Here is an 8,205-nt window from a genome sequence, read left to right on the forward strand (position 1 = left end):
GATTTTAATATTTAACCGTACAGACAAATATATATATAATAATTACTCACTCTTAAATTGAGGAGTAAATACGCCGTACTTTATGGAATTGTAACGACCTGTGTCGTTACAAGAGCCTCGCGGACCGTTCACCCGTCCGCACAAGAGGCCGGCGCTTAGCGCCCCACAAATTTTCATATAGCCGCGCCGTTGTAAGGCGGCGAGCCCATCGTATGAGCCGCCGCTGGGCCATGCGATCCCCCACTAGGGCGGCGCGAGCCTAAGTAAGGGAAGCCGGCCGGGTATATAAGCCGGCTCGACACGGCTCTCGCCACCAGTCCTGGTCCCGATCCTCGGGACACTCGAAGCCTCAGAGCGCTCTCTGAGACTCCAGTCGACCGATCCTTATCCCGTTTCTTCGACCTGGTCTAGGAGACGAGTGCCCTCGTCTTCGGCCGAGTGCTCTCGGCGTCCAGTCCTGTCGGTGCGAGGGAGTGCTCTCCCTCACACCAACCACCTCCGGTCCGGGGGACGAGTGCTCTCGTACCCTGTCGAGTGCTCTCGACGACCGGCGTTGTCCGCGACGAAGAGTGCTCTCTTCGTCGCCTCCTCGCGATACCGGCGTCTTCACGCACCGTGCGACGACCACCGGTGGTCCGCGACCGGGAGCCTTAAGCTCCATCCGATTGACTCCGTGCCCGCGTCTCTTGTATATAGCACGCGTAGTCCCTAGGCCGTCTATATTAAGCAGAGAGCCGGTGCCCGCTCGTGACGCCAGGAACAGCATCTCCGGCGCTCAGTCCTTTTCAGGATAAGTCGCCTAGCGCGCCGGTGGGTCCCTAGTCCTTTTCAGGATAGACCGCCGAGCAATGCAACTCCTCGGATCCGGACGTCACGTCCTGGCACGGGTTCGCCGTCAAGAGTACGGATTCGACGCGGCCGCCCCGATTTTGTTAGCCGATCCCATTCTCTTATTTCGTGTGACGATTCCTCTTATATTAATTCTACCGCTCCTGATAGTATAGGCCGATCTCGTTTGTTCACTCCCTAAGTTAAGTCCGCCGTATTCTAGCGTTAAAAACCCGGGCTGCGTGCCCAAATTGTACTCGCGCGTCCTAAGTGTAACGGCCAATTCCATTGTACCATATGTTTGCACGAATAAAGCTTTACTATTTGTTGGCCAAATCGAGTGTGTAATTTGCGAGCCCGAGTCTCTTCCTTCTCCCGAATCCTGGAACCGGCGAGCCGATCCGTGGCGTCGGGAAGAGTAGACCGTTACAGAATCATAAAACGTATATAATAATAATTTGTTGACTATGATTTGTTGAATATTTATAATTATTTTATCCAAAACATCACATATAAAACTTTCAATACTATATCCAATACAATTATACTTTATAAATAATTAAAATCATATTAATTAAAACAGGTTATTATATAATGCGCGAATGCTTCCATAAAGAAATGATTTTAATAAAATTAATATGCTTTATCGTAGTAGTTTATTGTAGTATCGATCAAGCGACCATAAATATAAATTTAAGAGGCTTATATTCTATGGAATCATAAATTATATATATTACATATAATACATATAAGTTATCTAAAATATCTATATTTTTAAACTATAGAATGCCATAACTTTAATTAAATTGCCAACTTATTATCAGAACTGAAATAAATAGAACAAATGATTCCATAAATTAATAAGCATAAATATTAACCATATTATTAAGGATTTTATATTATAAAATATTAACTAAGCTGAAAAGAACGCGCATAAGAGGCCTCATATCAGTGAAACCTGATATTGCGAGCGATAAGTCGAACGGACATGCGATGGCTACGACCACGAGCGCCGAAACTCAATAGTCAGATAAACATATCGATCGACAATTCTCAGAAGAATTGTTGTTAAAAATCTTTCTTCTCAGAAGTCCTCCACTGAATCATTCTAAGAACCTTCTAGAGCGCGACGCGTGTGCTGCGCACGGCCCGAAGACCCTTTGTTTCGACAGTATATAAGCTGGCGATTTCGAACCTTCGGGGCATTACATTCAGATCATTCAGCATTGCATTACATTCAGTTCGGGCAGTCAATTCGGAGTATTCAATTAAGAAGTCTTCTACCATTCGGATCATTCACTTTTGCAAGCATTCAAGCACTTATTCTTAGTTAACATTATTCATTACTATTACTATTTCGTACAAGTATTCGCTCCGTATTATTCGTTCATTGTTCGCGTACTATTCACTATTCTATTTCGATTAATATAATTGTCGATTCAGTGTTAAGTTGTGTAAAACTAAAGAAATAATAAAAAACTTCGTGCATACATCTGTATACTTTTATCCGGCCTACTTCATCCACGACCGAGGTCTTAAAGGACGAGAGAAGGACTTAACAGAGTACGAACGGAACTTGAACAGAAGGAAGGATTTTCCTGCCACATCACGGTAAGTACTTACAATTACCATAAATCCCCATCTTTCCATAAATATTAGAAACTTTATTTGAATTGACTGACAACCCCTAATATCATTTAATTACCTTTTCATCCTCTAAATAATAAGAAATCCCCTGTCAAGCATTAGCATGTGGCTGACAGTTTCCAGTCAGTCAACTTTAATCTATTATCCTACTATTATTTAAAACACAACCATAATATCAATACTAAGTAAGATTTATAAATTCCATGCAAAATATATACACTACTGTTGTCATTTAAACCTGACTTAATCTTGCACATTTTGTTCTTTTTCTCGAAAATCCATCGTTGCCGAGCGCTTATGGTGCTCCTGGCGACCTCCTCCTTTCTTTCTGAAATCTTGATATAACCTTTAAACCTAATTGCCGAGCGCTGATCAAGATGCCCTGGTGGCGTTTCCTATCGATTTAAAAACTTCCCACAAGAAATAACAACAGGAGATTAAATTGAAATCAAAATTTATTATCTAATTTTCTGAACACAACCCAATCTTTGAACCTAGTTGCCGAGCGCTGATTACGATGCTCTGGCGATATTATCCGTTTTCCCTAAAATTCCATCGTTACCGAGCGCTTATTATGGTGCCCCTGGCGACATTTGACCTCTTTTTTAAACCTTCTCTTTTTATCAGAAATTTAGAGTCATAATATAATCAAGTATTGATATTAAATAAAAGACTTTATTCCTTAGACAACTCTCATAATAAATTAATTCGATCTAACTAACTCTCTATTATTTAGTATCCACAATTTATTAGTTACCCTTAATTTCTATTATAATATTCCTTTTCAAATCTTAATTCTTTAACTCTTGTACGGTTCCTAATTAATATATACATATATATATATAGTATATATATATATATATATATATATATATATATATATATATATATATATATATATATATATCTTAATATAACAAGCCCCTTGCATATGGAGAACTCGCAATACAAGCGGGCTTGCCGTAAAAAACGGAACCATAGATCCGGCATAAAGAAACGCGTCAAATGCATTTCTAATCTATCTCAGTTTAAACATTCTACTAGTAAATCAAAATCTCGTATAATATCTTGCAAAAAAGTTTATTTTTCTCTAGCCATTATAAATCGCCTGAAATTTTCCTATAGATTTCATAAAGACATTCAAAAACATTCACAAATAAAACTTTGTAATAAAACCGACTTAACTAATAACGGTCTCTATTTAATAAGTAATAAGTGACCCTACTGGCCTATATACGTCAGAATTTATATTACGAAACCAATTATATCAAAATATAACACATTGTAAGAAAAGTTTTCAACATAATTTAACAATTCTTTCTCGTAATCTAAGCTCCCAATTAAATTTATTATATCCTTATATCAATTAACTGAAAATCATTTGAACATAGACGAATATATTAGATATTTAGATACATAATCGATATCTTTCTTTTATTATAATATTAAAATTCTATTCTTTAAACCTGATTAACCTTATCGAATTACATATACCTAGTTGCGTCCATATACCTAAAATACCTAGTGAAACTAGTAATCAACTAGTTCCGCGTACGTCATTCCCCTACATCCACTAGGTTAGTCCTAGCTCTTGACGTCCCTGGAGTATAGCCAGTAGAAGCAAGTTGCCCTATAAAAGTAGAGAGCAATCTTTTTCTCACTAACTGAGGTATAGAGAGAAAAAGAGCATCACTGAGACGTAACACTAATCTCCTATCTTCCCAATTAGCGAAAACGTTACGGTGTAGATGTAAATCAACCTCTCGCTACCACAATTCGTGTACTTGACGCAATGCGCATGCGCGAATTTCATTGAATCAATAATATTACATATATGTCTCTACGTATGCCAGCGCATGCGCATTGTGTAAAGTACACGAATTGTGGGAATGAGAGGTTGATATACGTCTACACCGTAATATTTTTGCCAGCTTTGACTAGCATTGATTAGCAATATAATAGTATTACATATATGGTAAATTATTTACGAGAAGAATTTTAAGTAAAAAAATGCTATAAATGAAATAAAAAATGATTTGTTATAGTTCATTATTAAAATTTAAATTGATTTAAAAATTAAATATGAAAAAGAACAAGTTTTCTATTAAAAAAAGAAAGAAAATAAAAATACAATGTAATAAAATATACCTGAAAATAAAAAAAATTAAGAAAATAAAAAATACAATCTTACATAAAAGAATATAATTTTTTATTATAATTTATTCTCTTTTAAACAATATTATTTTGGTCAAATCTTTTCTAACATAAATCAAATGAGATTCTCACGTAAATTCTTTTTCAAAATAATAGAATTTTATTTTTAAGTACAATTCTATTATCATTTTTATTAATTCATACTTGTGATTTGTTCTTGGTTTGGCCATTTGGGTCCTGGCGGCGCTGAGATCTTGGATCACACATAGATACCAGTCCAGAGGTATATAGTCAAAGCTCCATGTATATAGTTCAGTGCATGCTTTTTGCATTCTTTCTCGCTCGCATAGCGCTCTCTTTCAGTAGGCTACGCGTGAGTAAGAGAGAACGCAAGGGGCATGAAACAAATGGCGTTTTCGAATGTAAGTTTAATCACTCTGAGAGCGATTAATGACGTCATTGTCTCTGCCAATAAAAGACTTGAATTCATAGTAAAATATAGTATTTAATTGATCCGGGTTGGATTAATCCGTTCATTCAAAAACGCCAAGAGTTTATTCCTTTTTACATGCACCTTTACTCTCATTTCTCAACATTCGATCTACTTATATTATGTCTATGTATGTACATACATTGCTTTTATCTCAAATTTTTACATTAAATCACTAAAAAATCACTATTCAATAATTAGTCCACGACCAGCCAATAAGAATAAGTTACATTACACAAAATTGTTATGAATGGTAAAGTAGCATCCGATTATCCATAAGCGGGGAGCACACACATTTGTATAACCGCATAACCATAAACATAAAGAAATTGATTGGTCCACAAATTATGCATAAGAAAATGAACCAATCAATTTCTTTATGCTTATAATTATGCGCTTATGCAAAAGTGTGTGCTCCCTGCTATAGACTTACTATTATACACACCACACATCACATACCACACATACACACACCACACATCACAACCCACACATCACACACCACACATCACACATCACACCCCACACATACACACACACAAGATCTATACCCACAGACTTTTATATAATACTAGACCGTTAACTCTACGTAATACGTAGCCCCGAAAGTATGTACGCATGCGCACATAGCACACGCACACAAAAATATTTTTCATCTGATACGTCGACATATACATATCAGCTCCTATCCTTTTCTTTCTTACTGATTCCTACTTAAATCACGCAGATGCTTACTTCTCATATGTTTTACATACTTTATGAGATCAATTTTTCAGTATATAATGAAGTTAACGGCTAATAATATATAGAAGTCTGTATCTATACCATGCAGCATAAATGTGTAATTTATAATATATAAATATACATGTAGAATTCATAAGGATTTGATTTCAAGACAAAAATTGTGATTTTATACAATCAGAAACTATTTATTAAACCAAAAAATACATACAAAAATGAGAAATGACAAAGTTCTAGTGCCACAAAAATTATTTAATATTTTTTGCAACAATTATTCAAACATATTACTCTCACATAAAAAATATAAAACTTATTAAAACTTATTATCTGTGCACATCTTGAAAAGAAAAAAGATAACATACTCATGATAATATTCAGTAACTTGTACACATGTTTATAATCGATATATATACTAAACTAAAATCAACATTCTTTAATCAACTTAGAGTGTTTCAATTTATCGAGAACTCATGCTTACTTTATATTATGAATATTATGTTTTATATTATATTATATTTTTTTCCAGCATCTTGTTGGATTACTTTTCCCAGTAAGTATGTATACGTTTCTCAACAAAATAACCTGTGCCATATTGACCACTTGTATAACTACGTTCACGTACAACAACACTGTTTTTCCTTCCTGCAAATTAATAGAAATTATTTCAATTTGGAAACGATAAAATTAAAAAGAAATATTAATAAATGTTTTCAAAAGTATTTTAAAACATTTTATCTTATAGAAAATTAAAATATCTCTTTAAAATTAATACATTACATGCATATAAAATAAAAAAAATATTTTTTATTGTATTGTCATAAAATTATTAAAGTAAAATATATCTAAGAAAATAAATCTTTGCATTTGATTTTTTTCATTTGTACCATATAATCAGTTCGTTTATAAGCTCTGGCTTCTTCTAATCCTCTTGTTGCAATTTGATTATCACTTCTAGAAGTTATGGCTTTATTGTTCGACTTGTACTGAATGATTAACATATTCCTTTCTATTCGAAGATGATGAACGTTGGTCAACAAAGTCCCAAGCTTGATCCGGTGTATCAAATTTTTAAAATCACATTTAGAATATCTATGTACTTGTTCTTTGCAGTCCTCCCTTGTAACAAAGAAAATTTTCATTTAGTCTTTAATAAAAAATGTTTAGTTTTAAAATATAATGTATGATTTGTTTTTCTTACCAATTATCATAAACTCCAGTGTTACGACCATTAGCTACTACGTAGTAAGGCATCCTACTGAAAATTATAAATTTAAGAAATTCAACTTTAATTTTTAATATAATTATCACATTTTACCTATTATTTTTATTATTAGAATTATATTTTCTTCAATTTTTTTTCTTCTCACAAATTTTATTCTGAATATAAATTTTATTTTGAATGTAATCAAAAGGTTTTCTGCTAAGCCTTTTTGTTTATAAAATCTATTTTGAAAATGTTTGATGGGTATTACATTTCAAAACCTTCTTGTAAAGAAAAAAATGTTGAAAAACAATATTAATTCTATACCAAGCCTTGTATTAATAATTTAGACTAGTCAATTTGTTGTCAGCAATTTTATTATATTTGCCAATATTCAATTAGTATTAGTTGTAAAATATATACGCAAAAAAGATATTTGTAAAAAACTGATATGTGGAAGCAAAAGGACCTAAGATCGATTAGTTCAATTAATCGGAAAATTGTTATTTGAATTGATGTGAAATGATAGAGTGAAGATCACTTCACTCTATCTTTTCACGAATACAAAATGTTGTATTCGTTCATAAAAAACTTACTTGGTCAAATTTTTTTAAATATCACTAATTATATCACCTGCTAATAGAGCATAAATTTTAGTCTTGCGCGACTTTTAACAAAGAAAATCTTCACATCAAAATGGCGTTCTTTCTTGAAATATCTTAATACTGCTCAATACTCAATACAAGCGATTATGGCTGAAAATCGTATATGACCATACAGACACATGTTAGGCATATGGCTGTCGTGCTAATGATTGCATCATTTCGATTTAACTTCGAATTCTGTGATTCCCATCATGTTCGTATCACGTGACGAATGAATTTTGGATCTGTTCGTTTTAAAGCGGGGAACACACACTTTTGTATAAGCGCATAGTCATAAGCATAAAGAAATTGATTGGTCCACAAACATATGCCTAATGAAATGAACCAATCAATTTCCTTTGTTACGTCTCAGCGACGCTCTTTCTCTCTCTATACCTCAGTTAGTGAGAAAAGATTGCTCTCTACTTTTATAGGGCAACCTGCTTCCACCGGCTATACCCCAGGGACGCCGAGAGCTAGGACTAATCTAGTGGATCTAG

The 8,205-nt window shown here is 34.1% G+C and overlaps 1 pseudogene; it reads right to left on the reverse strand.

Moving 5' to 3' along the window:
- Positions 1–5,964: 5,964 nt before the first annotated feature.
- On the reverse strand, positions 5,965–7,857 carry LOC126856032 (ribonuclease H1-like; annotated as a pseudogene).
- Between the last annotated feature and the right edge of the window lie 348 nt (positions 7,858–8,205).

This window comes from Cataglyphis hispanica, chromosome 17 (genome assembly GCF_021464435.1).
Source record: "Cataglyphis hispanica isolate Lineage 1 chromosome 17, ULB_Chis1_1.0, whole genome shotgun sequence".
Classification (NCBI taxonomy): domain Eukaryota; kingdom Metazoa; phylum Arthropoda; class Insecta; order Hymenoptera; family Formicidae; genus Cataglyphis; species Cataglyphis hispanica.